This window comes from Ochlerotatus camptorhynchus, unplaced genomic scaffold, assembly GCF_037179485.1.
Source record: "Ochlerotatus camptorhynchus isolate MF236.1 unplaced genomic scaffold, CSIRO-AGI_Acam_v1.1 ptg000330l, whole genome shotgun sequence".
NCBI lineage: Eukaryota > Metazoa > Arthropoda > Insecta > Diptera > Culicidae > Ochlerotatus > Ochlerotatus camptorhynchus.
In genome coordinates this window covers 7,775,518-7,800,232 of record NW_027040818.1, presented here as the reverse complement: position 1 = coordinate 7,800,232, position 24,715 = coordinate 7,775,518, and the positions used below count along the sequence as shown (strand labels likewise).

The following is a 24,715-nucleotide window of genomic DNA, read 5'->3' as shown; positions in this document are numbered from 1 at the left end:
TGTTTATGCAAATAGTGCCCCGGACAGACATCTCTTTATTGCAACAGCAAACCGATGTGATTTTCACGAGGTAAGAGCTAGAAGTGGGATGAGTTCCATTCTCTGTTCCGTTCCAGGTTAGCGGAATAAAAGTACAGGAGATTGACGTTAGCTTCTATTAGTGGAGACTGGCGAGTGAATGTCCAGTACTGAGTTTCAACAAATTTTACAGGGTGGCCGTGGAACCAGTGGAATTCCATCGAATATCAGGATGGTTCGGTAATGGAAGACGGTGACTTGTTTTGAAATTCGAACAGCCGGAACCGAGGCCAGAACAGCCTCTTCTCGCTTAAAGGGTGACAGGTTACAACCTTTTACACATATTTGATTATATGAGTGTTATGTCTTGTTCAGACTGGAGAGTTATAACATGTTATAACGGTTGTCAAATAATTGCAACACAGAGACCACCATCAAGATAGCGCTATAACATGTTATAACTTTGTAGTCTGAACGTACTATTAAACATAAAATAATTTAAAAGATTCTTATTCGTTTTTCTTTTGACTACTTTTCATATTCGGTTAAATAATAGACAGCAGGAAGCCCATAAAGCAAATTTTTTGAAAAAATGGGTATTTTTTATTGATCCCCAGTAAGAACATGAAGGTTAAAAAGTACCCAGTTTTTGAAGTATGCGTCAAATACTCATTAATGAGTAATATTGGGTTTACTCATTTAATGAGTTAAGCCACTTTTCTTCAAAATGGGTCTTTTTTTACCCGTTAATGGGTACTTTCAAGTTAGCGTGCAGGGATAAAACATATTCACAACCCTGGATTTGGAAAGAGCATATCATCAAATTCCTGTGGAGGAGGACGATATACCCAAGACTGCAGTAATAACCCCGTTCGGCCTCTATGAGTTTACTCGAATGCAGTCAAATAAATTCAAAACAAATCATCAGCCCTGCCTCAAGCAGTAGGGCCTAGCTTTGGTTTGAAAATTTTCAATCATCGGCCCTTCTACGTCACTGGGCTTATCAATTAAATGAAATAAATGAATAGTTGGCCGTTTTAGCGTGCGGACCTATTAATGAATCCAAAAATTTCGTTGATCGGCCGTTTCGAAAATCGAGTTATTTTTAATAAGCAACGTTCACAAGGACATCAAATTTACTCTCGAAGAAGAGAGAGACGGTAAACTCCCCTTCTTAGATCTTCTCATCATCAGGGAAACGTCTTCGTTCAATTTCGAAATCTATAGGAAACCAACAAACACAAAGAGAGTAATACCAAGCACTTCAAACCATTCCCATCAACACAAAATGGCCGCTTTTCACCACATGGTTCACAGGATGCAAACTCTTCCTCTTAGTGATACAGGCAAATCAAAGGAAATAGCTCACATTTTTGAAATCGCTAGACTTAATGGGTATCAAGAAAAAACAATTCAAGCAGTAATCGATAAAAGAACAAGTGATCATTTTAGGCGTATTTCGACAACTCTTACTCCAGTAACTGAGGGTTTAAAACGGGTAGTGGTGAATTTCGACAAAAACATTACCAAACCATTGATTTCAAAGTTTAGAAGTTTTGGCCTCGATTTAGTATTCAGCAGTAGGATAAATCAGCTGAAGTCACTGTTAGGATCAACTAAGGATTCAATAAATGTCTTAGGGAAAGCCGGAGTCTACAAAATCTCTTGTCCAGATTGCAATAAAATCTACATTGGTCAGACGAAAAGGACTTTGGAAACAAGGTTTAAGGAACACATCGCAGAGGTAAAAAAGGCTAACAAAGAGATGGATACAGGGCTTCATTATGAATTTAAATCCAAGGTTGCAGAACATATCGTTAAAAAAAAAGGGGCACAATTTGACTAAGGAAAACATTAATATCCTGCGGACTGTATCTTCACCTTGGAAACTAGACGTAGCCGAAAGTCTAGAAATATTTAAACATAATCCATCAACATTGCTTAATAGAGATCAAGGAAACGGATACTCGAGACTCTTTAGCATGCTACCTAAAACAACACATCGTAGCATGCCTCTACCTGTTGAAGACTGAATTTAGGTACCTGTTTAGGTCAATTTTGACATGGCAGTGGATACCTGCTGAATTTTAGTACCTATTGATTAGTATATAACTCGTAGATTAAAGATGGATTCTTCAGTGGTGTTGAGTACTTGGCACTGATGAAGTCTGCAAGTAGTAGACGAAATACGCGTATCTGTCAAAAGATAAGCAATTATAACGGAATTAAAAGGAAATATACCAACACGCTCAAAGCTCTTCATAAAAGGGATTCCGTTAAGAGGTTCGACAAATTTAAAGGATTATTTTTAATGATTTTTCTCGATTATGCGGAACTTTCCTACATAATTAGTAGCTATCAAGCGGTCCTAAAGAATGGTATCTAAATCCGATTTGTTTACGTTTTGGACATAGGTCCATTTGTTACAAATGTTACTCGAGAAATGCTTTTTGTGTCAACAAAGTAGGAACCATGTTCACGCCCTTCTGGAAAACTGCTTTCACGGCTGGATTTTGTAGGAGCTCAAGAAAACAATTCGGTATTCAGTACATGATTATGACTATGTTAGCCTACAGTTTTAATTTAGCAGCATCCGTGCATTAAGCAAACTAAAAAGTCCACAACCACAGTAACAGTATAATTCTCTCCGGTTTAGGAAACTCTACGCCGAACAATAGTGTCACGCGAGATCATGCGATAACGGTGTTGCCATCAGCCACTGGCACCTTGCTGTCTCCCCGTCATTCGTCCTTTCTGCGAACCCGCCAAGGACGAATCAATAAACTACTACTATTGCTGCTGCTGCTGCTAGAGTCATTTCTGTTTGCATACGTATGCGCACTCGAAGCTACCGAAGAAGAAAGCAAAATGCGATAATGTGCACCACCAAGCTCAAACCCCAGGACAAACGGGACCAAATGAACAAGTGCCATGGTGTCAAAGCTGCTGCAGCAGTTCCTGCCTTACCTATTATTGGCAATGCGATTAAAAGCCTAGCTGCTCTACTCGAGTGTTACTTCACCATTGCTGTTATGGTGGAACATCTCCACTGCCGGTTTCCACAGAGTGCAATATGTCACACGGTCCAATGGTCTTGATCTTCGTTCGCCAACCCCCTCCGAGGTGAGGTGGAGAAACTCGTTTCGCCTTGAAAGCGCAATTGGATTACATTACCTCTCTTAGCTGCCGCTTGGTGCGACCACTTTCATCAGCTGATTGTGGCCTGCTCGACGGGAATCAACAACACCCACGAGGACTCGCATAACGCGATTAAGTCAGTATCTACGGGGTGTGAAGACTGTCAGCGAAAGTTAATAAGAAATGCATCAGAAGGCAGGTAATGTGTATGTGTACCTACCACCACGTGCAACGTGCACAGAATTTATGTCAAAGCAAATAGCAAAGAAGGTGCAGTTTGAAGCGCACACGAACGTGACAGCGCAGGAACTAGTTCCGTGCCAGTCAGCTCGTGTGTCGCGGTAATCTTATCAAGAACGATTATAGCTACAATGTACATTTCAAGTACCGTAATTGAACGGGGATGGTTTTACTACCGCAAACAAAACGAAAATTGATGACCGATTCCCAGACCGGACAACCGTCATGACCTACTGTACCGACAGGTAATTCCTCCAGTGCTGATAACGGCGACCATGTGCTTGAATTCACTCGTGCGAGGAAACGTAAATAAACCTCCAGAAGAGAGAGAGAGAGGAACCGCAACCGATAAGGATTCTATCTGCCCTGGTATGGTGGGGATTGGATTCGGAAATGCCGTGCTTACGTATTGTTTTGATTTAATTCGATGCATGTATTGAGCGGGTCGAAGAGCGCTTGCACACATTCTCCACAACCGTGTGATAGTCAGTGGCGGCATGACTAGAGATACAAGCGAATCTTAACGGATAATATCAGTTATCTGTGGGGATTACATCGATAAATATTTAACCACCGGACGTCAAGTGCTTATCCGATATAATCCGGATGTGGATTGGCACAGACGTTGTCTGTGACGTTGGAAAAAAAAAACCGGGGCCGTGTGGAGTTCACCGTTCACAAACATTTCTTAACATAGTATAAGATACTAATTTCAAATAACAGACTAAAGTGGTTATTTTTATACGATAAATGAGGAGATGGAAGTATAGAATTAACAGTTCCGTTTAGAGTACGGCAGTGTGAAAATTGCATATAGAGAGTAGAAAGCGAGCTAGGACAACTTTTAGGAAGGTACAAATCGGTTTTATCATCTCTCTTTACCATACTCCCCCTTTGGAGAGTCCCCTAAAAATTACCACTTTAGTCTGTTATTTGAAATTAGCATCTTAAACTATGTAAATCGTTGACTTCACGCAGAAGACAGACATCTTGGTTTGGAACTGCTGGCTGAAGAATCCGAGCGTGATCAGAGCTCGCTTGAACAAAAACATGCGTGATAAGCAACAGCGATGGAGATGAGTTCGAGGTGGTGGATGGATTTGTGTACCTTGGATCATTGTTTTGACGTCGGATAACAACTTACTTACTCCAGGGGTGCAAAGGGCCTTTGTGAAAGATTTCCATCCTGGGCGATTACTAGATTTGGCCTTGACCTGTGCCCAAGTCAAATTTCGGTCAACGTTCTTAATTTCACTGTTTAGGCTCCGCCGCCACGAGCCTCTGCGTCTGCCTCTGCTGCGATGTCCTGCTGAATTCCAGTCCAGTGCTTGCTTGCAGATTTCGTTTCCGGTCCGTCGTAGTGAGTGGCCGACCCACCTCCACTTCCGTTCACGAATTTCTGTCTATCGGCTTCTGATGGCACAAACGATGAAGCTCGGAATTTGAGATCCAATTGTGGGGCCACCAGGCACGAATTATGTGCCGCAGGCATCGGTTGATAAACACCTGCAGCTTCTGAGTGTTCTTCGCTGATACACACAAACTGGCAAAAGCAGCCCTCGCCTTCTTAATCCGTGCGCCTATGTCGCTCTTGCTGCCGCCGTCCGACGCTTTCTGGCTGCCAAGATATTGGAAGCTTTCGACTTTCTGCACTGCCTGCCCAGCAACCGTGAAATTGGAACGGTTTTCCGTGTTGACATCCAACGATTTGGATTTGTTGACGTTGATAGTTAGACCTGCTTCAGAGGAGCGCTCCACAAGGTCGTCGAGCTTACTCTGCATGTCAGAGCGCCGTTGTGCTAATAACGCAACATCATCAGCCAAATCAAAGTCGTTGAGATGCTCCATGGTAATAGGCTGCCACAGCAACCCACGGTTCGGTACACGGTCAACGGCTCCAACGATGATCTCGTCGATTACGATGATGAACAGTAGCGGTGATAATATACATCCTTGCCTCATACCCGCGATTACCCGAATCGGGTCAGACAAAGCTCCGTTGTGCAACACTCTGCATGAGAAAGCCTCGTACTGCGCTTCGATGAGGTTGACGATCTTATCAGGGACTCCCTTGCGTCTCAGAGCGCCTCAGAAGTTTTCGTGGTTTAGTCGGTCGAAAGCTTTTTCGTAGTCAATGAATACCAAGAGCAGGGACTCTTGCAACTCATCGACCTGCTCCGAGATGATGCGGAGCGTGACAATATAGTCGATCGATCTTCTCCTGTATCCGATTGAGGATAACTTTACACAGAATTTTGAGAACAATAAACAGTAACACGATGCCTCGCCAGTTGTCGCATACAGTTGGATCCCCCTTCTTGGGGACTTTTACCTGGACGCCCCGCATCCAGTCGGCCGGAAAAGTCGCGATGTCCCAGATATTGACGAATAGTTGATGCAACATTTGTGAGGATAGCATGGGGTCAGCTTTGAGCATCTCTGCTGATATGAGATCGACCCCCTGGGCTTTGTTGGACTTCATACTTCGGATGGCTGTTTCTATCTCCTGCAATGATGGAGCTTCAGTGTTGACGCGAGTAAGGCGCCTCACCCTTGGCGGATCATGCCGAGATGTTGATGGTTGGTTGACCGTTGAAACTTCGAGAAGTTGTTCAAAGTGCTCAAACCAACGTTTCAACTGGTCAGAGGGGTCGGTGAGCAACTGTCCAGTCGCGACTTCCACAAGCATCCTTGGGTTTTCCTTGCCCCGCTCAGGCGTCGTGAAACATCATAGCGGAGGCGGATATCGCCAGTTGCTGCGGCTTTCTCCCCTTCATCAGCCAGGGAGTCCACCCACGCTCGCTTGTCCCGTATACAGGAGCGCTTAACTTCCCTCTCTAGAGCCGAATACCGCTGACGGACCTCGTTCTTGGCTCCTCGGGTCCTCGGCTCGCTCTATCGCGGCTTTTGCTTCTCTCCGCTCCTCGATCGTCCTCCAGGTTTCATCGGTGATCCACTCCTTCCTCTGAGTGCGCAGCTCACCCAGGTTGTTCTCGCTTGTTTCAATAAAGGCATTCTTGATGGCCGTCCATTGTATTTCTATGCTGCCACCTTCTGAAACGTCCACAGCTCAAGTTTTAAGTTCTTCAACGAAAGACCTTTTTACCGTTGGATCTTCCAGTCGGCGTGTGTTGAATCGCCGCCCGAGTCTCTCCTGCCGCCGTTGAACCCGCGCAATGCGTAGGCGGATCTCACCGACCAGGAGCTGATTGTCAGACGCGATGTCAGCGCTGCGTTTACTCCGAACATCGAACATTTTCGGCTGATGCAGATGTGGTCGATTTGGTTCTCTGTATATCCATCACGGGAGACCCATGTGACTTTATGCACTGGGCGATGGGGGAAGAGCGAACCCTCGATCACCATGTCGTTGTTGCCACAAAACTCTGCAAGCAGCTCGCCGTTCTCGCTCATATCTCCGGGACCATGGCGTCCCATAATGCGCTCATAGTCCGAGTTCTCGGAGCCGATCTTCGCATTGAAGTCGCCTGTGTAGATCTTGATATCACCTCTTGGAGTCTTATCCACGACAGCATTCAGTTGACTGTAAAAGTTCTCTTTGTCCTGCAATTCGGCAGCATCGGTTGACGCATAACATTGGATTATGGTAAGGTTTCGGACCCGTCTTCTGAATCTGGCAACGATTATTCTCTCATTGATAGGTTCCCACTTAATGAGCGCAGCCTGTGCTTGGGCACGATGTCGCGGAGCCGCAGAGCGTTTTCACCTCGCATACCAGAATATAACAGTACCTGTCCCGAAGGCAGCTTGTGTTCTCCAAAGTTCGGCCAGCGGACTTCACTAAGTCCCAGGATTTCTAGCTTCATACGGCGGGCCTCACTGGCGAGTTGTGCCAGTTTACCCCGGATAACAACTGCAGCAGACAAATTGAGAGACGCATTTTTTTCGGAGGTCGTGCTACGAACTTCACAAGACCTTTATGTAGTATGGTAAGGTTCGTTCGCATACTAAGTGTACCATGTACGACGCTCGAGAAGAAATATCTGAAAACCCAGCGTAAGTCACTAAGGTTGGAACACGAGCAATGAGATCCACTCAAATTTGAGTTCAGTTTACTCATAATCGCAAAAAGTTCAGTTCGTTGAGGATGAGTAAATTTGCCTTACGCTTTGCCGGAAAATTGGAAAAATTGTCGAAAATTTTACTCAGTCTAGGAGTACTACCCATAATCGCATATCAGTCCCATCTTCGCTTGATTTCCTATCCATATGGGACTGATATGTGATTATGGGCAAAGTAGTACCGATAGACTGAGAGAATCCAATCTTACCTTTTCTCATATTCGGGAACTTTTTCCTGGAAAAACTGAAAAAATTTACTCGCTGAGTTCCTGCCCTTCTTACGATTTATGAGTAAACTGAATTCAAATTTGTATGTTTGCTTTGTATGATGGTGATGATGATAGTCCCACCTCTTACTCTTACTTTATTTTTTTAAGGAAAACTGGAAATTCAATGAGCAAGCTATAAAATGGATTTGTAAGTGTATACATGTATCCCTAAACCAAATGGATTCAGCAAAGGATTGAAAACCAAAGCAACTGAACAATACTTCAGTACGTTGGCCTCGAACTGAAGCGTAATATCGGAAGCCTTGATTCGATTTTGCTACATGCGCACAATCCCCACCGACATACGACGATTCAAATCATAATCAGTAACCTAATATACCGCCAATAATGCAATCAAGTCGCTTTTCTTCGAAAGAATACCAGCCAATCTTGGCTTGACGGTGAGACTGCCCATGTGTGCAAATAAATGCCACCTTGAAGACTCGAGCGACTGACTGGTTGAGAACGGTCGTCTAGAAGACGCTATCGTGGCTCTTTTCAAGAAGGACGCAATAAATATTTACATTAGGTCACATGAAAAAAATAAATATCAGCTACCTACCGCGTTATAAATAGTCGATCAACTCAAACATACGCACACCAAGACGATAGTGGACCTAAAAATGTCACTGAGCGGTGTTGGCCAATCTGGATTGTCAGTCAGTGTTGTTATGCAAAGAAACGTGATCCTTGCGGCGATGAATTAAAATAGCATTCGACTTTGGTAATGCTGCACCGTTCAGACACTTTCTACCACCTGGTGTGACTTGGAAAGCAAATGCGAATTATCGATGCCAGCAAAAGTGCGAAAATGCTTCCTCAAGCAGTTTCACACGATTTCACTGGTGGTGGGAGGTGTTTGCCGCACCATGTGATGTGCCAACGGCGCCGGCGACAACGTCGGCAAATGTAGTGGTAATTCCATTAAGTTCAACATTGATTACCACCGCTAATCCGAGATCCGGGGGATGCTCTAACTATACACTAATGCCACGCTACAATGACTGTGTGTACGGTTGAGTGCGAGTATGACAAATTACAGGGAATCCACCGGCCAGACCAGACGGTTTTCTGCAATTCGAAGTCGCGTGTCGCCTGGTGGCTGGTTAGTTTTTGATCATCGTCGCCACGACGACAGACAACAATAATTTCAGAGTGCGGTGGTGGTGGCGCGTCCGTAGATTTCGATTATGATATCCATGAAGTACACCCGTGGACTGCAGGCTCCCGTTATCGGAAGTCTATTCCGGAACAATACTTCCGTCACGATTAGATAAGAGTAAGCCATAAGATTGTAATGTTGGATTAGTATGAAGCTGCGCTGCGAATCGCGTTTGCTCGAGGAATAATACTAGAGGAGGCGTAACTTACTGTTGATGGTTACGTTATTTCTGATCCGACCGCAGCAAATTCGAACCAAAAAAACACGAAATAACAACTTGTTGGCATCCCGCCAAGGTCGTTTCGCGTGCCTGTAAATAAAACTCATACATACCTACTAATAGGAGGGCAGGGACATGTTGGTACGTCGCGATGTCGATATTTTTTACCGGCTCGAACCGGCTTGAGCTCTGAAGAGTGAAGGTTTATAGATCATTCGAAATGGAGTTGATTGGAACCGGCTTTCGTTCGTACGCAACTCGGTAACTCTCAAGGTTAGGGAAGGGTCATCAGAGGATGTTGACTGTTCTGTTTTTACAAGATCATTGGACTTATGTACAATTGTTGAGTGAACGATCCATAACCTGTTCTGTGAGAAGTTCATAAATCATATTTTTCAATGACTTGCCAATGAATGAGTAGATGGCTTTTGGTTATTAATATGAAGAAGGTCCTCAATTTTATTGTAAAGATCCTAAAATCAGTGACGTTTCCTTAACCTCAATCTACCACCTGTGCACTAACTCTTAAAACATAAACAATTATCAAAATATTGCTTGCGATGTCGAGTAAATTAGAAGATTAAGTGTATTTTTCAACCGATTCGAGTATGAATATGGCATTAAATCTTGTTTTGAAAGTTGGCCCTCCCCATGGACATGGAGGTTGACGGTACTGAAGCAAAGGGTTATGTTTAATTTCTTTATATTTGCAACGATGATTATTTCCTATAGTGACACATATCACCTTCTTAATGCTTCAGTATGCCTCAAACGATTAATTCTTGGTTGTTAATAGAACTTCCTTGATGAAATCGGCTGCTTCATGCAGACTGAGCAATTCTGATTATAGTATCAGATTTGTTCTGTATACAGAGGAACTGGGAGGGCTTATTAGAAACTTCCTTCTCACCAATAATGTAATGATCTTCTAGTTAATTTTGCATGTAATTTTATTAATATTTTATTTTATTTAAGCATATTATTTAATTATCGTATATCGTGTCGTCAATCAGTGCAGTCGCGTTTTCAATTCGCTCTTAACCACGTGCGTTTTCGTGGTATTTATTTTTGCATACGCTACGCTTTTAGTCTTGTGTACTGTTTTTGTTCAAAATGAGTTGTGAAATTTGCTCACTTGATTCCTCCGTCGAAACGGTAATGTGGGAATGCGTCGGATGTACGCGCACATTTCATGCCGCCTGCGTGGGAGTGCCTGTAAAACGTGGTTCGCTTCGTAAAAATGACAAAAAGATTGACACTCAATCTTATGTCATACCGTGCTGCAGTTCGTGTCAAGTGCTAGTCGCAATGAACTTTGACTTCAAATTGCTAATCGATCAGCAGGCGAAACTAACCGAAATAATAAATAATAACTCAGAAGTCACACATCGCTCCGCTCAGCAAAATAATGTTGATGTTGTGCATAAAGCGATCGATCACCTCGACACTCTGCTCACCGACATAAAAAAAGAGCTGGCAGCGAATAAAAGCAGCGGTTCTACTGGAAATGTTATTGCCATTAAGAACCATATGACATCGCTAAATGATATGGCAATGCAGGCATCCAATAAAAGCATATCGACGTTATTACAAGCGATGACGTTAGGTATATCAAGTGACTTGAGATGTTTAAGCGATGAAGTTAATAAAATCTCAAGTCTCACTATGGACCTGACAACTAGTGCTCCAATGCGCAATAATCCAATGTTAGAGTTGGACATTCTGGACGAGCTGAAGTCATTATCAGCAAACATTATGACAGTACATAGTACTGCACCTTTGACTCTGTCTCCGGATTTGTGTCCCAGCCTGGACTCAGAAATAAACAATACAAATAAAAATAACAACAATAATGATGCCACTGACTCAGGATGGAGACTTCTTGGTACCCGGAAGGTGTGGAGACCAGATTGGACGGACTACGACGCTCGTGTATCGCGCCGCTTGAGTCAGCAAAAATTGGCTGACAAGGCTAAAAAATGGAGGAAGCAGAACACATCACGTCAAAATTTAGGCTACAACATCCGTAACAACAACATCCGTAATAACAACAACAACAACAACAACAACAACAACAACAACAACAACAACAACAACAGCAACAACAACAACAACTACAACAATAACAAAATCAACAACCAGCACCAAAATCAAAGCAGAAACGACAACTACGATGTTTACTTCTACAACAACAGTCGTACAGGGATAATAGTGACATCAATCGCAGAAACATTGGACTGAATCGCGCCCACTTACTTCCGTCTGATAGAGAGCTTCTTGCAGTAGCGAAAGATCGCTTCTCCAGGCCACCGACTAATTATCGTCCAACGATGCAATTTCATCGAGGTGAAATTCTAAACCCATATCCGGAGAGCGAATCTCCATGTACCATTCCTGCGCCTAACCGGATGATTTCAGCTACTGCATGTGAGGCATGTTCAAGTTCTTGCAGGCATTCGTGTTTTCGACTAAATTGACGAGTCATCTAGAGGAAAGTCCCAACGATGACAATGTTTTTGAAGAACTGGACAACTTTCACGATTTGACGACCTCTCGACAGCAGGAAGGAGAGGTAATTAATTTAAATAGTTTCAGTTTGCCGCCTAGTACTGAAGCACAAAATTTGGAATTGCATCGTAATGATGAAAGTAAGGAGTTGGTCATTTACTGTCAGAATTTTAATAGAATGAGAAGCGCCACCAAAGTGAATGAGATTTACAAGAAAGTTAATGCTTGCACTTTTCCTGTGATTTTAGGAACAGAAACAAGTTGGGATTCTAGTATTAATAACGAAGAAGTTTTTGGCGATCGTTTTAATGTTTATAGAGATGATCGCGATAAATTATTATCCAACAAAAAATGCGGTAGAGGTGTGTTAATAGCAGTTAGCGTGGAGTATGAATCTGAGCAAATTTCATCTTGCAAGAACAAGGAGTTTGACCATGTATGGGTCAAATTAATTATTGGTGATCGTGTTCATATTTTCGCGGTTGTGTATTTTCCACCAGAACATGCTAAAAAAGAAGCATTTGAAAAATTTTTTGGTCTTGCTAGCAGTATTATGTCGGAATTCGAGGCTGAAGCAAACGTTCACATATATGGAGATTTTAATCAACGGGCAGCTAATTTTATTGTAGATGACGAAAATGAATCCATTTTGATTCCGATTATGGGGGAAAATGAAACACTTCATACTTTGTTTGAAAAATGCGCAGAAATTGGATTGAATCAAGTAAATCATATAAAAAATCAAAATAACTGCTATTTAGATTTGGGAACCATGACTGACGATTTTTGCGTATCAGAGTCACCTTCTCCTCTTTGGAAAAATGAAGTGTTCCACACTGCTATTGAATATTCCATAATGATACTTGAAAAAACCGCAATGGTGGATAATAATTTGTCAGACCCCTATTTCGATTTCAGTAAGGCAGACTATGGAGCTATCAAAAATAAATTGAACAGTATAGATTGGCAACTTGTAATCCGTAGTCATGATACAGAACATGCAGTTGATGTATTCTATCAGATTATTTATTCTATTCTAGAACAGACAGTGCCCATGAAGCAAAAGAAAAAAGCCAATGCAAAAACACCAATATGGTACAATAGACAGATAATAAATCTTAGAAACAGAAAGCAGAAAGCTCATAAAGCGTACAAGAGAAACAAAAATGATGAAAATTTTACCTATTATCTTACTATTTGTGACCAACTTAATTTAGAAATTGAAAATGCATATGAAGAGCACAATAGAAAGATTGAAACTAACATTAAGTCAGACCCAAAATCCTTTTTTAACTATGTTAAAGAAAGGTAAAAATCCAAGAGCTTTCCATCCAAAATGCAATTAGACAGTAAGTTGGGCAATACTCCTAGTCAGATTAGTAACTTATTTGCTGACTTCTTTCAGGACGTTTATACAATTCATGATGAGAATGAGCGAGATTATCAATATTTTTCGTATCTCCCCGACCCAATGAAGAACATCGCAGTGGATAATTTAACTCTCAAGGAAATTATACGTGGTCTTGAAACCTTGGATGCTTCAAAAGGTGCTGGACCGGATGGTTTACCACCTATTTTTTTAAAGTCACTTTCGAAGGAGCTAGCAAAACCTTTGTTCTGGCTGTTTAATTTATCCTTGGAGTCGAGTGTACTTCCTCCGATTTGGAAGGAATCATTTTTAATTCCAATTTTTAAAAGTGGTAAAAAGTCTGATGTAAAAAATTACCGTGGAGTTGCTATATTATCAAGCATTCCTAAATTATTCGAATCCATCATTAATGACAATGTATTCTTCAATGTATGCCAAAAACAGCCCATTGAATAGAATGATGTCTTGCTATAATACATACTGTGAATATATTGACATAACAATGAATAAAAGTACGCTTAAAAAAACTTTCTTCACGAGGTTAGCTAGGCATCAATAATAAAATATAAATGCTATGCAAGTAATTGAAGTAAAATTGTAACAATTAGCGTTTAAGTAAAACTGTAAAACGGTCTACACTGATTGACGACTAATAAATAAATAAATTGTTTTTACAGTCAATTAGCATTAGCATACGATACAAGAGATTTAATATTACTTGCTCGTTTTTGCGGTTTTATGATTCGTGAGCGCTCGCGATTCGTAGAATCGTTGATTGTGACTGCAAGTGGATCTGGCGGGTTTTGTGTGTCGGACGCTTGCTTTTTGGCCTCTTCTTGTGTCTAACAAGTGCAGAGTATCATTATAGCGTCTAATTGTTTGAGATTCCTAGTTGCGTGAAATATATTTGTGAGAATATCTGTTTGAGATTTTAGTTGTCACGTTTTGTTTGTAGTTTATGTTTTATTTCTTTCATGTAATTATCGTAAATAATCACCCCTATTCTGTATTTCGTTTCGAACGAAATTCTCATACAAAAAAATATTTTTTTTAATGAGAATTTCGTTCGAAACGAAATACAGAATAGGGGTGAATAGTTATTCAATAATAGATAGTTCATCCATATATTCGTACTTTGACGCGAAGCGCTGTGGATTATGAGATGCTTGATGACCCTGGAGGGATCGATTTTGCTTACTGAGCAGAAAATCATGGACCTAACTCCAAGCTCTTCCACAGCACAATAAATCGCCACCATCATTTGTATATTTGATATTAAACACTAACCTTGGAAACTATTTGCATATCAAGCGAAAACGTAGTCCTGTATTGTCGAGAAGCGTTATGGTTCTGAGATGCTCGATGACCCTGGAGGGATCGTTTTTGCCAGCTTTTGAGCAGAAAATCATGGGTTTAATCCCAAGCTCTCCGTCATGACTTTTAAAATTCATGATCACTAAACAAAACGAATATGTTCTTTCGATAGCCGGCTATCGAGAGATTAAATAAACAACAAATAAACAATACATACTTTTGGTTGCATCGCCAACTTGAGGTGAATCCTAACCGAATACCCTACCCAACCCTCCAACTCCGTAGCACTTATGAGGGTGTCGCTAAGTCGGTGGCCTCTCGTTAAGTAAGTACTACATCAACATTTCCTTCTCTATCCCTAGTTATGGTAAAGATGGGCGTGGCCAGGAATAGCGGCAGTCATGCTTCTGTTACTCTTGTTTAGATTGGAACCAATGTTTACTCCCCAGCATTATTCCTGAAAGTAATCTAACTGAGAATTTCAGAAGAGACGTGAGTGTCGCTAGTATCCAATCTACGAAGTATATCATAACAACGCTAACGCTAAATCTTGTTTTGAAAGTTGGTGCACAGGTAAAAAGTGAGGTTACGGTGGTTACGGGACGCACAGTGCGGTATTTATAAATTCTAGCTGGCCAAAAAGATTTAACCGTTCTAACTTGTCACATTCAAACATCTTATAAAATGTGTTGGTCAAAAAAGGGCGGAGTCGTGATTTGGAAGGCGGAAGGGTGGGGGGTGGGGTAGTCATGTTATAATGATGTTATTTTTTTAAAATTTGTAAGTCGTCAAGTATTCTTCGGATTTATTTACCGTCTAAGGATGAAATGTTGGAACAAATAATTCTCTTATTTAAAAATAGAAAAATACACTTACACCTGCGGTCAACATAAAACCACTACCGAATTTTGTTTACAGTCCAGCCAAATTTGATATGCTGTAACTTTGTTCTTTTATGATCAATTGAGCTGAAATTTTGAAACAACACCAAATATGATGAATTTTGCGTGAACAAAAGGTCAAACTTTTTGGAACTCCTGCCGAAAATTGGCGAATTGGTTAAAAATGTTTAAAATAGTAGCATTTTTGAAATTCGAAATATTTCAAGATCCTTACACACTTACACACTTAGATTTTTTCGCCGAGATGGGCACCACCGAGCAGCTCGGCATTTTATTTTGCTGGAGCTCAGTGAAAAACTTGCCGAGATTCAGCTAACAAACGGGAATTTTGCCGAGATCTCAGCTAACAAACATATGTTTTGCTGAATTTCCAGCAAAATAAAATGCCGAGCTGCTCGGTGGTGCCCATCTCGGCAAAAAAATCTTAGTGTGTAGATTTTTAGCCGAGATGGGCACCACCGAGCAGCTCGGCATTTTTCTTTTGCTGGATCTCAGTGAAAAACTTGCCGAGATTCATCAAAAATTATGTTTGTTAGCTGAGATCTCGGCAAAATTTCCATTTGTTAGCTGAATCTCGGCAAGTTTTTCACTGAGATCCAGCAAAATAAAATGCCGAGCTACTCGGTGGTACCCATCTCGGCAAAAAAATCGAAGTTTGTACATATATTAAAGTATTTTTCGTACACACAAAAATCACGATATTTTGGTTCTGTATAACAATTTCAGCTTAATTGATCATAACGAAAGAAAATTACATCATGTAAAAGTTGGCTAATTTATATGAAAATCCGCATACGGTGCTATTTTCTTGCCCGCGGTGTAAAAAAATATAAGAATATAAAAAAAAAAAATTAAGATTTTCCTGACGTTTTACAATCAGTCATTGTAAAATAAATTGAGCTAAAAGAGAACAAGATATTTATATTTGAATTTTGAGATTTAAGGAGAAAGTTGATGGACTCCACAAATGGCCGCTATTTTGTTTATTTTGACTTACTGTTAAAATTCTCCTTCAAAAGTCACTATTTTCAACTTTTTTAGCGTGAATTTATTTCAAGATTGATCATTCTTTTTGCAGTGTGTAGGATCTGATAGTCCTACATTTTGTACAAATTTTCGAAAAATTCGAAGGTGTTGTGCTTCTATACAGCATATTGACGTTTAATCGTCTTTCTCTATCGCCCTACTCATTTGGCTAAATAAAATTCCCTGAGTGTTCCAGGGTTTTCCAGATCTTATCAGTTTTAAAGAAACAGCTTTTCAGTCAAATCCATTAAATGTTGAAGAACACTTACTTAATTTTAGTAAGTCTAAGACATCAAAATATTCAATGCCTTGAAGTGTCGTATCCCATGGACAAATTTTCAAAGTGCCAGAATTAAAGAAAACATTAAATGAAAGGCTAGAGACCTTCACTGAAGTCCTATTAAATTCACTACAATTGTAGGAATTTTACAGAAGTTCTGAGGAATGCAAGGAAATGCTGTAAATTTTGATAAAGCTTCATTAACAAACTGCGGAAAGATAACATCCTGAAAATATACAACACTTACTGGAAGCTTTAAGGGGAAGTTCACCGCTTCGAAAAAAATAATTACGTTTTGATTTTTCTAAAAATATTGAAAAAACAGTATCAAAAATCTAAAAAAATCACATTTTTTCTAATTTTTTAAAGAAAATTCACGTGCAAAAACATGTTTTATAATCATTATGGCATAAAGTTGGAGTCAAAAAACCACAAAACATCAACTTTTCGTTTTTTCTGAGAGTCCAATTTTTTTTCATGATGGGATAGAAAAATTTTTTTTGCATGTAATTTTTGACAAAAATCTAAGGAAGAAACTGATTTTCTTGGATTTTTGATAATTTTTCCCAATATTTTTAGAAAAATAAAAACGTGCCGAAAATATTTTTTATTTTTGGGCCGGTGAGCTTCCCCTTAAGAACCTCAAAGCGGTTCTATTAGCTTCCAAAAAACACCAGGAGCTTTTAGGAAGTTCCTAGAATTTCAGAGAACTTCACCGGTGTCAAGAGAAATTCAGCACTACAGGGAACTTGAGGAAAATTATGGTAAATTTTAAGATGGTTTTCTTCTTTTTCGCATTTCAAGCTTATTGCTTATCGCATATTAGCTTATTGTGTGCTCTCAACTTAGTGGTCTTGATGCACTTCCACAGTTATTAATTGAGAGCTTTCCATGCCTGGTACAATTTTTGCATTGGTATAATTGTGCGGCAAGTCCAATCATACTTCTATGCCCAGGTAAGTCGAGAGATTTTCCTGCCCGAAAAATTCCTAGACCGGACCGGGAATCGAACCCAGCCACCTCCAGCATGGTCTTGCTTTGTAGCTGCGCCTTTACCGACTGAGCTAAGGGAGGCCCTTTAGGAAGGGAGTGAGCAGACAATTCAAATTACCAAAAAAGCGACGGCAATATATCGCTCAGCTGATTCTTAAATTCGTAGTTGGAACTGGAATTTGGCAAATTAATTATAAATTAATCATAAAATGCCGTGATTTCAGAAAAAAAATCAGGATAGTTCTATGATATGTTAAAAAAAATCGGTAATCTTAAGATGTTCCGAGAATTTCAGGGAAGTACAGAGACCTTCAGAGAATTAATGGAAACCTTAGAAATATGTCAGGAATTTCACAGAAGTTCCAAGAATTTCAGGGAAGTTTAAAGGTGTTTACGAGAATTCCATTTAATTCAGAGCAAAACCGAGATCTTCAATAGAGTTGAAGGGGCTACAGGGACTGTTCAACAACTTAAGAAACGTTATTTAGGGTTCTTCGGGCATCATTATTCTTCGTCACGAAAGATCATCGCAGAGCCACCTACAAGTCAACCTGCAACGTGGACATCGCTGATCCCCTCGAACATCGATAGGTCGACCGACTCCGACAACCGTTGAAGGATGACGTTAACGGCCCTTCGGAAATAGCAACATGGTGGAAAAAGAACTCGATTCGTCGTTGGTGTGCTCTCTTGCTTCCTGAAACGTCAACGATGTAAAATGTAAATAGAACAGTGAGGAGTGAAGAATTTTATAAAAGAGAAAAGTAGTGGTAGAGAATTTGGCATTTAATAAAAACTGAATTTTCACTGGAGGTATTTACCAGGTGCCCGGCCAGGTTGAGGTTACCTGCACATCTAGGTTCTTGTACTCCTAGCAACGATTGGATAAATCAAGAGCAAATTTTCATTACGTCGAATGTAACAAAGGTAAACAAAGTCGAGCTATCAGTGTCAATCGATTCTCCTGCTATTACACTATATACTGTCCGAATATAGGATCAAATCCCATTTTTAAATTTATTTGCCAGTCAAATTGCTTTTTGACGTAATCACCTTCCAATCAAAATAGTTTTCGATGTTACTTAAGTCACCCAATTTCTATGGAGATGCCGTTTGACTTAAGTAACAGCGCTGAGAAACCCGTGAAAAGTGTACGTTCGTCGTTTCGCTTTCTCATTATTAAAGTGAATAAATCGAACTGTTTGTTGCTAAGATGATTTCGGTAGTCCTAAAATGATGAATGGGCTGGACGTAAGGAGACGTAATTGATAATTCTCCCGAATATCCTGGTAAATACACTTTGACTTAAGTAACAATAGGGGCCACCAAACGACGTATAATAACTTTTGACTCAAAAACCAGTATTTTTTAGCATGAAAGCTAGCGATTTGCATTTGTATGATTAAAACCCTGCTAAATATGTTAAACATTGCTATCACTATGAGATTATATGTGTTTACTTGGAAATAGGAATAACTTTTCGGTCATCAAAACAAAACTTTATTTTTCTCGGATTGGTGCGAATGTTACTTACGACATAATGAAAATTTGCTCTTGAAATATTCAAGGCATAGCTTTGCCTTAGATAAGGTAATTAGCTTTCCAATCTCCTTAAATCAACTCTTTTGATCTGCGTGGTCTGTGGTTTCCAGATCCTGCGCACCCATTCGACTCGTTACTTGCACGATGTCCAACGATCGGCGAATAAAATCGCTGAAGACGAGGCAAAAAAGCCTCCTAACCTAACCTCAAGGCCTTCGTCGATGCATACCACGAGGAAACTGGTTCTCGCGAGGTTGTCGTCCGGTTGAAGCACATTGTGGCCATCTGGAATGATTTCAACGCCATGCAAGCCGAATTCGAAAATACCTGGCTGAAGCGGCCATCGAGACTCACTTAAAGGAACGTATCGAATTCGAGACGTCCTACTTCATTGTGAAAGAATTCCTGCTCGCCGTCAGTAAAATTGAACCTACGTCGCCACGCACTTCTTCGTCTTCTTTGTTACCTACGCAAAGTCCTCTGTCGTCGCATGTAAGGTTGCCCGACATAAAACTGCCAGTTTTCGCCGGAAATCTCGACCAATGGTTGAACTTTCACGACCTCTTCGTTTCGTTGGTCCACTCGTCGCATGAACTGTCGAACATTCAGGAATTTTATTATCTTCGCTCGTCGCTCTCTAGGGATGCTTTGAAGCTCGTGAAAACCATCGCCAATTACCAGGTCGCCTGGAATCTGCTATTGGACTACTAACAGAACCCTGTACGCCTAAAGCAGTCATACGTCAACTCGCTGTTCGAATTTCCCTCCGTCAAAAAGGAGTCTGCATCACACTCAGCTTTGCCAAGCTTCCGCTGCAATTAGCTCGAAAGTGATCGACTCGCCTCAACCGAAGGAGAATTCAAGCCAACAATCTACCAAACAAACATCAGTTTCTGCATCAGCAACCCTCGATGAGCATGCCAGCTGCGCTTCCGCTGGACGCTGACGAAAAAGTCTACTCCTTGCTACCGATGACAACGGGAAGGAGCATCCTGCTAGAGCCCTGCTAGCCTCCGGCAGTGAATGTTGTTTCTCTACTGAATCGTTTTCGCAACTCCTCACCTTACATCTAAATCAGTTTTAAATGGCACAGGGTCTTCTAATTACACTGATTTGTATTCATTAGAAGCAATATTTTTTTATTCGTTTTAGTTTTGAGAGTTATTGAACAGGTAGATTGAGGTTAGGGCGACGCCTCATCAAACAAGATCAGAGAATCAAAGGGCAGTTGAAATAATTTCAAGGAAATTGCAGAAACCTTTGAGAAACTTAGAGAAACTCTGGAAATTTCCGGAAACTTCAGCGAAACTCCGAAAACATTTTTGGAACACAATTAAAATTATATGAACAGCCGGAAAATGTGAGAGTATTTTAAGGGTGTGATGTCATGGAAATTTCAAGGACTTCAAAACATTGCAAAAATTTAGCTTTGCAGTTGATTAGAGAACGTTAACGAAGCTCCAATAATAATAAACATATGGGAACTTTTAGCAAGCACCGATATCTTCAACATATTCTAGAGAACTTCTAAGAAATTGAGATATTTTAAGATAGTTTCATGATATGCAGCGAAGTTCCCAGTACTTCGAAGACGACCAGATAATTTCAGAACGATTACAAGATACAAGAAGTTCCGTGGAATTATGGGATATTCCAACAATTGATGATTGATCTGAAAACTTCAGAATCATCAGGGAATTATGAATATGTATCAGATAATATGCCGAAACATTAAACAATTTTAGACAACTTAGGGTAAGCGCAGTAAACTCAAAGAAGAATACTAAGATGAAACTGTCGGAAGAAAAACTTTCTATTTTAGTGTCCTCTTTCACGGACCCTTTCATCTAATGAGTACCCCCCGTACGCAAGGTAATTTTGTGATTCTGCTGCCCCCTCGGTAGAGATTAAAAATTAGTGATTTAAAGTAAAGTTCCGTGAGCTTTTATATAGTTTATAAAACTTATGGAAAATTGTGGAAACTTCAATGCAATTCAATAAATTTCAGTCAAATTATTATGAAAAAAACTGAGAAATATAATGCAGTCTAGAGGAAATTCAGAAATTTTTTGTGCAGTCTAAACTATTTAAAAAGTTATGAATTAGGGAAGTTCCAAATAACGTCTTTTCGTTAACGCCTGATACGCGCATTTCCCATTGCGGACGCTAACGAAAAGACGTTATCGAGTTATCGATTAACAACCCTGTTCCAAATCATGAGAACTTCAGTTCAAATCATAGAACTATACTAACTATTTCGTGTTGATTCCAAGAAAATTTTAGGAGCTTAATTTATGTTAAAGACAAGTTCAGAAGCTCTCGAACGCTTAATTTTTAAGACAGCTCAATTAAGTTCAGGGCAGTACAACAATCTTCATGCGAACAGCAAAAACTATAGAGAAAGAACAGAAAATCTAAGAGCAGTTCCGTTAACATTAGATAAATCACATGAATTTAAAAAAAGTTTCGAGAACTTCAGCGAACTGTGAAAATTTTATTGAAGATCCATGATTGGTAAGAAAATTGTGGAAACTTTAAAAAAAGCGAAAAAGTTCAGGAAAGTTTACAAATTTGATGAGAATTAGGTTAGTTTCTCAAACTACAAAAGAACTTCAAGCCAGTTTCATTATCTTCAGAAAAATTTTGGGAACTTTCAAGCAGGTCTGAAGACGTCAGAATAGTCCATTCCATATTCAACGAAGATTTCTCATGAAAATTCACTTGGTGTGTTCCTCAGCATTCGCTTTGTATTCTCCCGAAACTCTCATGGAGTTATTCTAGAATCAATCTGTGAAACCTGTCAGGTTCCCCACTCAGTGGAACACGTGTTTTGCTCAGGCTTCCAAAAAGTACAGCCTCCTCGCGACAGTTGGTTTATACCTGAATTGACTGTTGCTTTGTGTGCTTTACTACCGCTTGCTACCGTACGTTCAGATCTGAATTCGAAGTGTATTGGTAACAGCACACGCATGAACGAATGAAAGCTGTATTAGAACAGTCGCATCTATACCCGCTTTGCTAAAATCATCGTGCTTGGAACGTAGTGAACCGAATGGGCTGTATTTATGCATTTCTTTATGACCAGGTTCTCAATGTTTCTGTCGTCATAACAGCCTTCACAAACCGACGACATCCCTCAGCTTACCCAAGTGGCTGTCACGAAAAGGCTGTCACGAGACGTTATATACAATTGATATACGGCAGTGGAGTATGGAAGAAACCCAGAAGAATGATCCCGAACAGATATGTCGGCCCGATGTCGGATCAATGTAAGGTCATTTTATGGTCGACGTCGTCCAAATGTCGGGTCGATGTCGGGGCAATTCTGTGTTTATGTCAGGTCAATGTCGGCCCAACATCGGGTTGGGGTTTGGTAGAAGTCAAGTTGGTGTCGGGTAGGCTTATATTTTTCGCCGGAGACAGTGCGTTTAAAAAAAAATATCGGATGAAAATTCTGCAATGGGCAGCACGAACGTGATAGCAACCGAACGAGCTCCGGCGCCACACTGGTAGTGTAGTAGCAGTTTTACGACATACAAACAAAATTTCAAAGACAGCAGCAACGAATCGGCAGTTTGACGGACTGCTTGTTGTATGTACGAGGAAAGTTACGAATGACCATCCGAGGCTGTCATAGCCGAACGAACAAAATACATGACTAAGAACAAGCTGTCGTGAACAGCACAAGACGGCAACGTTGCATGTCGTATAAAAGCCTCACTGTGGGCTGTCGCTTATAACTCAATCTCAAGGCTGTCGTAGGAAAAAGAAAGCGACAGCCGTTGGAATACTGTCATGAGGCGGTACTTTTGGTATGCCTGGTTTTGCTGCTGCCCGCAACATCCGGGCCCACGTGACTTCTATGCAATATCAGAAAACAACGCCCTCTCCAACGACCCCACCAGGATAGCGGCCCTCACTGGTTTTCTTTACGAAGCCGAACTCTACTACCAAGTTTAAACCCCGATTATCGTAGTGCCAAGGTCAGAATCACAACCTCCAACTTAGACAACGACTACCCAACAAACAATTAGTGCTGATTAAGGGCGGAATAAGCTATTTTTTAGCTGAAGAAGCATATTTTTGCCTGAATAGGCTCTTTTTCCGCATCCCATGTTTGTTGGGTACCGCCTATCCATGGAATACGATACGGAACTAGAGAAACCACCGTATGACCGGAAATGAGGACCAACGCAACTATAACGGAACCGACTTTACTTTACCCTTCAGACAATCGACAGCATGAAGAAACTCTGAGAAAAAAACAATTCCGTTGAAACCACGGGAAATGTATGTAATGTCAGCCTAAGTGTCCCTAATTTGGGCCCATACAGCAATCGACTAAATTTTCAATAGCAACCAAAAATATCCATTAGTACCGTCCCAATGACGCGTTCATCTAGATACAATTGATAAATAGCAGATTTTTAGCGATGGGCCCAATCTTAGATCCATAGGCCAACATTAGAGCCATTTCCCCTACTCTGTATCTTCTGCGATCTCTTAATACCAAACTTCGTTTCCGTTTACTCTGTAACTAATGGGGAATCCTTCTGGCTTCCCAACAGCTCTTTTCCAGTGGCGAAGCAGCCAAAGGCTGAAAGCCTCGTCAATAAAGGAAACTAACTATCTAGGGGAAATGGCTCTAATGTTGGCCTATGAATCTAATATTGGGCCCATCGCTGAAAATCTGCTATTTATCAATTTTATCTAGATGAACGCGCCATTGGGACTGTACTAATGGATATTTTTGGTCGCTATTTAGAAAATTTCACCTATTATTCTAGAAATTCACTTGGAACGCTTATCTGAATGTTTTAAAAAAATATCACCAGAATATACTTAGATTACTGTTCGTAATTCCATTGAAATATTCCTCAAAATTTCGTTGGAACTATCCTCCGAATTCAAATTTCTTTGAATTTTCCTCGGAATTACCTTGAAATTCTCCTCAGCAAGAACCCCTTTGGAAAGATTCTCAGAATTTTAATTGAATTCATTTTAAGATTTTTTTTGAATGCTACTTAAATGGAAAGTCTCCTGAGAATTCATTTGCATTTTCTCCTCATAAATTTCTTAGATAGAGGAAATGGATGCAATGTCGGCCTAAATGCCCCTAAATTGGGCCCATACATAAATTCAGCAATCGACTAAATTTTCAATGTCGACCAAAAATATCCATTAGTACGGTCCCAATGACGCGTTGATAAAATTGATAAATAGCAGATTTTTAGCGATGGGCCCAATATTAGATCCATAGGCCAACATTAGAGACATTTCCCCTGTGTCCTCATAATTTGTTTGGTCAATTCTCGTGAAATTGTTTTCCGAATTCCTTTGAAGATCTCCTGGAGTTATTCTCAGATTTAATTGTAATCCTCCTTTTAGCATCCCATCCCCCTCCCCCTAAGTATTCTCCAAAATTGTCCAAGGACTTATACTCCGGATGCGTTTTCTAGCATAAACTTCATGAAATTATCTTCAGAATCCGTTGGAATTTTCCTCTGAAGGTCACAGGAGTTCTGCTCCTTAGAAATTCCTATGAGTTTTCATTAAAATTTACTTTGAATTCAATCCATAGTTTTCTTGAAATTCTAGTCAAAACTATCTCAGGCTGTACATGAAATCTAAAATTCCTCAAAATTATCTTGA

The 24,715-nt window shown here is 40.4% G+C and overlaps 1 protein-coding gene across 2 annotated transcripts in view; it reads left to right on the top strand.

Annotated features, from left to right (window-relative positions):
• The window catches only part of SCaMC (Short Calcium-binding Mitochondrial Carrier), a 107,907-nt gene that overhangs the window by 6,130 nt on the left and 77,062 nt on the right, over window positions 1-24,715 (top strand). The gene's annotated exons all lie outside the window — the stretch shown is intronic.